The sequence below is a fragment of the Pan paniscus genome, chromosome 22 (assembly GCF_029289425.2).
Source record: "Pan paniscus chromosome 22, NHGRI_mPanPan1-v2.0_pri, whole genome shotgun sequence".
NCBI lineage: Eukaryota > Metazoa > Chordata > Mammalia > Primates > Hominidae > Pan > Pan paniscus.
In genome coordinates, this window is record NC_073271.2 from 2,328,872 (window position 1) to 2,336,371 (window position 7,500).

The following is a 7,500-nucleotide window of genomic DNA, read 5'->3' on the forward strand; positions in this document are numbered from 1 at the left end:
AAGCCCAGCAAGGCCCGCCTGTCTAGATTTCTCTCGGCCTCTCTAAGCACCGAAGCACGCGCTTCTCACTTTCGTGGAAGGGGCAGGGCCCTACCCGGCACGGGGGTGTCTGACAGACTGACAGAGAAAGAGACAGACATAGAAAGACAGAGATGGACAGAGAGAGACAGTGAGAAACAGACAGAAAGAGAGAGAGACGGAGAGAAACAGACAGGGAGAGGGGGAGAGAGAGAGAGAGAAACGGACAGGGAGGGAGAGACAGAGAGAGACAGACAGACAGGCAGAGAAAGAGAGAGTAAGACAGAAGATAGGCACAGAGAGAGAGAGAGAGAGAGAGAGAGAGAGAGAGAGAGAGAGAGACCGACAGAGAGACACAGAAAAAGAAAGAGAGAGGCAGGCAGACAGACAGAGAAAGACATAGACAGACAGAGAGAGACAGAAACAGACAGAAAGAGAGAGAGAGAAACAGACAGGGAGGGAGAGAGAGAGAGACAGACGGGGAGAGAAAGAGAGTAAGACAGAAGACAGACACAGTGAGACAGGCAGAGAGGGAGAGAGAGAGACAAAGACAGAAACAGAGACAGACAGAAAGAAAGAGACAGACAGACAGACAGACAGGCAGGCAGACCGACAGAGAAAGAGACACAGAGAGAAAGACAGAGACGAACAGAGAGAAACAGACAGAGAGACGGTCCTAGCCCAGTAGCGATACAGTGCCTTTTCTTTCATTTTCTCTTTCTTTTCTTTTCTTTTCTTGTTTTCTGTCTTGTATATCTGTATGTACGTATGTATGTATGTATGTATGTATGTACGTACGTACGTAGGTATGTATTTATGTATTTATCTGGAGACCGGGTCTCACTCTGTCGCCCAGGCCGTAGTGCAGTGGTGCGATCTTGGGTCACTGCAACCTCCGCCTGCCAGGTTCAAGCAATTCTTCCGCCTCAGCCTCCCGAGTAGCTGGGATGACAGGTGCCGGCCCCACGGCACCTGACTCAATTTCGTGTTTTCAGTAGAGACGGGGTTTCACCACGTTGGCCGGGCTGGTCTCGAACTCCTGACCTCGGGAGCCACTGCGTTCAGTGTACAGTGCCACTTCTTAGAAATCACTCCTCACGGGAACACACACTTAGAGGTGACGTGTAGAGATTTTATTTACTTAGTTCGTTCGTTCGTTCGTTAGTTAGTTATTATTTGCGCGGGGAGGTGGGGGGACGGAGTTTGGCTCTTGCTGCCCAGGCTACAGTGCAATGGCCTAGGGGACTCAAGGAGTCAACCTATGGCAGAGAGGACACGTCCTTCTGAGCGTAAGGGCCGCAGCGAAAGTTGGCAGGGCCCGCGCTTTCAAAGGCTGAAATCCCGGCGGCTCAGGCCTGTCGTTTCCAGCACTTTGGGAGGCCCAGGAAGGCGCATCATTTGAGGTCAAGAGTTCGATACCAGCGTGGCCAACGTGGAGAAACCCCCTCTCTACTAAAAATAAGAATATGAGCCGGCCATCCTGGTGCGCGCCTGTAATCCCAGCTACCGAAGAAGAATCACTGGAGCCCGGGAAGCAGAGGTTCCAGTGAGCCGAGAGAGCGCCACTGCACCGCAGCCTGGGTGACAGAGCGAGAGAGACTCAGTCCAAAAAAAAGAAAGAAAAGAAGAAGAAGAAGAAGAAAAAGAACCGGCCCAAATACTGCATTGTCGCTGAACGTTCTCCCAAAAGGCCAGAAACCCCCTGACTCAGGTCAAGGAGGTGGTGTTTGGTTGTACTTGTCTCTCTCTCTCTCTCTCTCTCTCTCTCTCTCTCTCTCTCGCTCGCTCGCTCTCTCTCTCGCTCGCTCTCGCTCTCGCTCTCTCGCTCTCTCGCTCTCTCGCTCTCTCCCCCTCTCTCCTCTCTCCCCCCTAACTTTTATTTGTCGTTCAAGCATACATGTGCAAGATTGTGACATAGGTAAACTTGTGACGGGGGTGTTCAGTGTGCAGATGATTTCATCACCCGGGTAGTCAGTGCTGTGTCCGACAGTATTCGTGTTTTGTTTTTTTCCTGAAGCTGTCTCTCCTTCCACCCCTCCTCCCTCAAGCAGGCTTCCGCGTCCCTGGTCCCCCTCGTTCTGCCCATGCAAGAACTCTCATCTGTAAGTTCCCACTTCTAGATGAGAACACGCGGTATGTAGCCGATCGTTGCTTTCATCTTCGGTGGTGGCGGTGAAAGAGGCGTGACACTAAATCGACCCTTAGGACGCTCCCCTCCGTCCCCACCCCGCACCCCCTCCCCACACACACCCTCATTCCCGCACCCCCTCCTGAAACGCAAGGAAGGAAGAAAGAAATGAAAGTAGGCGGTGAGCCTGCAAGGCGGTGGAGGCGGGGGATCTCAGAGGGCGAGCAAGCGATGGCGGTCGGGGGATGTGTCCACTGAGGTATCAAAACTAGGGGACCCACTTTTCAGCCGCAACACACCCCCTAATCCTCAGCCGCAGCCAGCCTCTGGGTGGGGTTGCGCCTGTCAAAGCTTCCGAATGGAGAGAAACCCAAGGCTACGGAAGGCATCAGCTCCAACTCCAGGAAGGGAATAGGGCTTTGTGCATATGAATGGGGCTTTGAAAGGCGTTGCCGCGGCTTCCAAAGCGATGCGCTGTGCCTCGCCTCGCCCCGCCCCGCCCCGCCCAGAGCGAGACTCCGTCTGAAAATAAGTACACAAATAAATCATAAAATAATTTATCAATAAATAAGAAAGAAAGAAAGAAAGAAAGAAAGAAAGAAAGAAAGAAAGAAAGAAAGGAAAGAAAGGAAAGAAAGAAAGAAAGAAAGAAAGAAAGAGACAGACAGACAGACAGACAGACAGAAAGAAAGAAAGAAAGAAAGAAAGAAAGAAAGAAAGAAAGAATCAGTACAGCGACCGTGGTCGTGAATCATTCCCCGGAGTCCAGGCGCAGTGGCTCACGCCCGTCACGCCAGCACTTTGAGACGCCGGGCAGGAGGGTTGCAACGAAATGATGAGACCCCGTCTGTGGGAAAACATTTAAAAATGAAGGCCGGGTGCGGTGGCTCACGCCTGTCATCCCAGCAGTTCCGGAGGCCGGGGAGGGCGGATCACCTGAGGTCGGGAGTTCGAGACCAGCCCGATCGACATGGAGAAGCCCCGTCTCCACTAAAAATACAAAATCAGCCAGACGTGGCAGCGCACGCCCGCAATCCCGGCTACTCAGGAGGCCGATGCAGGAGAATCGCTTGAAACCGGGAGGCAGAGGTTGCGGCGAGCCAAGATCGCGCCACCGCACTGCAGTCTAGGCCACGAGAGCGAAACTCTGTCTCGGGCGGGGGGGGGGGGGGGGGGGAGGAAAAGAAAATTTAAAACGGTGTGGGCGCAGTGGCGCGTGCCTGCGGTCCCAGGTTCTGTACTCTGGAGGCTGAGGCGGAAGGATCGCTCGAGTCCAGGAGCGTCCACGCTGCAGGGAGTGAGTTACGATGGCACCACTGCCGGGGTGACGGAGCGAGATGCCGTCTCTAAATCAGTCCATGAGATCACTGGAAGGCGCTCTCTGTGTCTCACTTTCCAAGAGGGTCTCTTTAGGCCAAGCAGGCATGGTACCTCACGCCAGTCATCCCAGCACTTTGGGAGGCTGAGGCGGGAGGAAAGAAGGAAGGGAGGAAGGGAGGAAAGAAGAAAAGAAGAAAGGCAGGAAGGCAGGAAGGCAGGAAGGCAGGAAAGAAAGAGGGGAAGAGAGAGAGAGAGAAAGAAAGAAAGAAAGAAAGAAGAAAAGAAAAGAGAAGAAAAAAGAAGAAAAGAGAAGGGAAGAAAAGAAAAGCAAACGGGGAGGGGGCATATCTCCTTGACCGGTGACCGCCCAGGATACAGTGGGTCACGGCCGACCGAAGCCTCGACCTGTGGGGCCTCAAGTGATCCTCTCCTCATCTCAGCCTCCCGAGTAGCTGCGACTACAGGCGGCCATCACCGCGCACAACTCATCTTATAATAACATCATGATTGTATCGAGACGGGGTCTCGCTCCGTCATCCAGGCTGGATCGCCACGGCACGATCTCAGCCCATCGCAACCTCGGCCTCCCCGGTTGGAACAACTCGCCCGCCCCAGTCTCCCGAGCGGTCGTGATTCCAAGCCCACGCCACCAGGCCCGGCTAATCGTTCTATTTTTCAGAGAGACGGGGTTTCGCCACGTCGGCCAGCCTGGTCTCCAACTCCCGGCCCCAAGCGATCCACCGGCCTCGGCCTCCCAAAGTGCCGGAATGACAGGCGTGAGCTAGCGTGCCCGGCCCAGATCATCTTTTTCATCCATTGTAGAGAAGGGGTTTCGTCAGCCAACGGGTGGAAGGTGGGGTGGGTTTCACTCAGCCTGCGTACTGTGAAAAGGTTAAGTGAGTGTGCTTTGTGAACTAGATATGGAAATGTGTGTGTGTGTGTGCGTGCGTGCATGCGTGCGTGCGCGCGCGCGCGTGAGAGAGAGAGAGAGAGAGAGAGAGAGAGAGAGAGGAGAGACACCAATCCCACCACGAGGACCCGGAAATAGTGTTTGATCTGTGTCCCTGCCTAGTCACCTGTCTTGTGTGTAGACGACTGAGGATTCCACAAATGAAGGTCAGCAGTATCTATTGAGCTGTTTCTGCCTCTCACGCGTCTCATCTGTGTGCTGGAGAAAGGGAAGAGAAGAGGTTCCGATGGGAAGTTGTCTTCACGCCTGAGGCAGCTGAAGGCAGACCGAAGGGAAGGAGGGCATCCTACGTGACATTTCCATACCCACGCACCCTTTACAATGCTGGGGCCGCCAGTCCACCCCGTACGTCAGCCCACCCCCAAGAACAGCACGGTCCGGGGTGGTCCAGTCTCATCCCAACCGGCCCACCCGGGGCATCCGGTGGAAGTCTTCGCCTGAGGATCCGAGGGCAGCGTCAACGCGGTTCCCCTGGGGTCGCCCGGCAAAGGCCAGCCGGGGGAGGGTAGCGGGACGTGAGTGGGGGGGGGGGGGTCGCATCCACCTCAGAGCTCCCTGGAAGGTGGCAGGTAGCCGAGCCAGAGACGTCCGGCAGGATATAGATGTGGAAGGCGTGTCAGTCCTCTCCCTATACCTCTCCTGTGGAAAATGCCAGGGCGGCGGTGGGAGCCTCGGCTGGGGGAGAAGCGGGGACAAGGGGGAGAGGGAAGGAGGCCCTCGGGAGGTTTCGGCACCGAAAACCCACTCAGCCAAGCTCCCTCCGTGTTTCCGCGTCCAAGGTACACCCCGGGAGACGGCAAGAGAAACGTTCACACCGTGCTTTCCGTCTTCGTGTTTATCTCTTTCATCTTTTCCATTTTACGAGAGATGCTCATTTCAACAAGCAGACGGCGGATGTGACGGGAGAAGTGTCAAGGCCAGGAGTTTGAGACCAGCGTGAGCAACAGAGCAACACAAGTAGGAGAGCCCAGCTGAAAGAAATGAAAGAGGAGGAGGAGGAGGAGGAGGAGGAGGAGGAGGAGGAGGAGGAGGAGGAGGAGGAGGAGGACGACGACGACGACAAGGGGGGTTGGGGGGGGAAGGAGAAGGAAAGAAAAGAAAAGAAAAAAAGAAAAAGAAAAACAACCACCACCAAGAAAGTTAAGATCCTCCAACGGTCGGAAGTTGAAGACCAGCCTAACCAAGATGGAGAAACCCCATCTGTACTAGGAATAGAAAAATTAGCCAGGCACGATGGCTCATCGCTGTCATCGCAGCTACTCGGGAAGGCTGAGGCAGGAGAATCACTTGAACCTGGGAGGCGGAGGGTGCGGTGAGCCGAGATCCGCCATCGTACTCCACCGTGGGCGACAAGAGTGAAACTCCGTCTAAAGAGAAAAAAAAAAGAAAGAACGAAAAGGCGGATCGGTGAGATGCGTGTGAACATTTTATCTGTTCGCAGTCCCCGTATTAAAAACGGAAAGAACCGACCCATGACAAACATGACCAGAGCGTACCGTGCCCACGCGTGTCATCACAGCACTCCGGGAGGCCGATGCGGGAGGATCTCTGGAGCCTAAAAGTTGGAGATCACCCCGACACGTGAGATGACGCCTACAATCATCATAATCATAGAAGTTTAAAAAGAGATCACGTGTGCCCAGAGCATGGACAACAAAGCGAGAGCACATCCGTACTAAAAAGAAGACGATTGATAGGCAGGCAGGCAGGCAGGCAGGCAGGCAGGCAGGCAAACGTAGAAGGAGCCAGGCGCAGCGTCTCACGCCTGTAATAGCAGCAGTGTGGGCGGCCGAGGCAGGCAGGCGGATTGCTTGAGGACAGGAGTTCGAGACCAGCATGGGCAACATGATAGAATCCCGAAACCCATCTCACTCACATACATACATACATACATACATACATACGTACATACATACATACCCACGCATACATACCTACGTACGGAAAACATGAGAAGCAACATAGAAGTCAGCCGGTGTGGTGGTGCGTGCCTGTAGTCTCAGGTAATGGGGATGGGAGGGATCAGAGGCAGGACGACCGTTTGGTCGGTCCAAAGCATTGAGGTTGGGGTGATCCTGGGCGGCAGAGACAGAGGAAGACCCTGCCAGTAAGGGAGGGAGGGAGGGAGGGAGGGAGGGAGGGAGGGAGGGAGGGAGGGAGGGAGGGAGGGAGGGAGGGAGGGAGGGAAGGAAGGAAGGAAGGAAGGAAGGAAGGAAGGAAATAAACAAGCAAGCAGGCAAGCAAACGATGAACATGACAGTGACACAGAATAACCCATGAGAATAAACAAGCAAATAACAGGGTATGAATGAAGCTAAAAGGCAATTAAGATCGCAATCAATTGTTTTCTCTGCACCCCACCCCACTCCACCCCACCGCAGCCCAGTAAGCTGGAGTGGAAGTGCGCGATCACAGCCCACGTTAGCCTCTCCCTCCCGGGCTTAAGAGATCCCTGTAGTCCCAGCTACGTGGGAGGCTGAGGTCACCAGAGCCCAGAGTCAGAAGACCAGGCGGGCCGGCCCCAAAAGAAAAGAAAATAAATACACGAAAATTATGAATAAATAATAAATGAATGAAGGAAGGAAGGAAGGAAGGGAGGAAGGATATACATACACGTGTAGGTAAATGAAATGGGGTTTTAATACATACTCATCCATTAAAAGTCACATAATATAAACGTATTCATTATGGAAATATCATTTACAGAGTTTTATCACTACGTGTGTGTGTGTGTGTGTGTGTGTGTGTGTGTGTGTGTGTGTGTGTGTGTGTGTATAAATGTACGTTCATACACGGCAGCGTTCAGAAAATAAGATTGAAAAAAGGAAGGAATCGGCCAGGCGTGGTGGCTCACGCCTGTACTCCCAGCAGTCTTTGGGAGGCCGAGGCGGGAGGATCACTAGGTCGGGAGTTCGAGACCGGCCCGGCCAACATGGTGAAATTCCGTCTGTACTGGAAGTAGAAAACCTGCCGTTTGCTTGATCCGTGGAGGCAGAGGCAGCGGTAGCAGTGAGCCGAGAAGGCACCAAGGAAGGAGAAGGAGAAGGAGAGGGAGAGGGAGAGG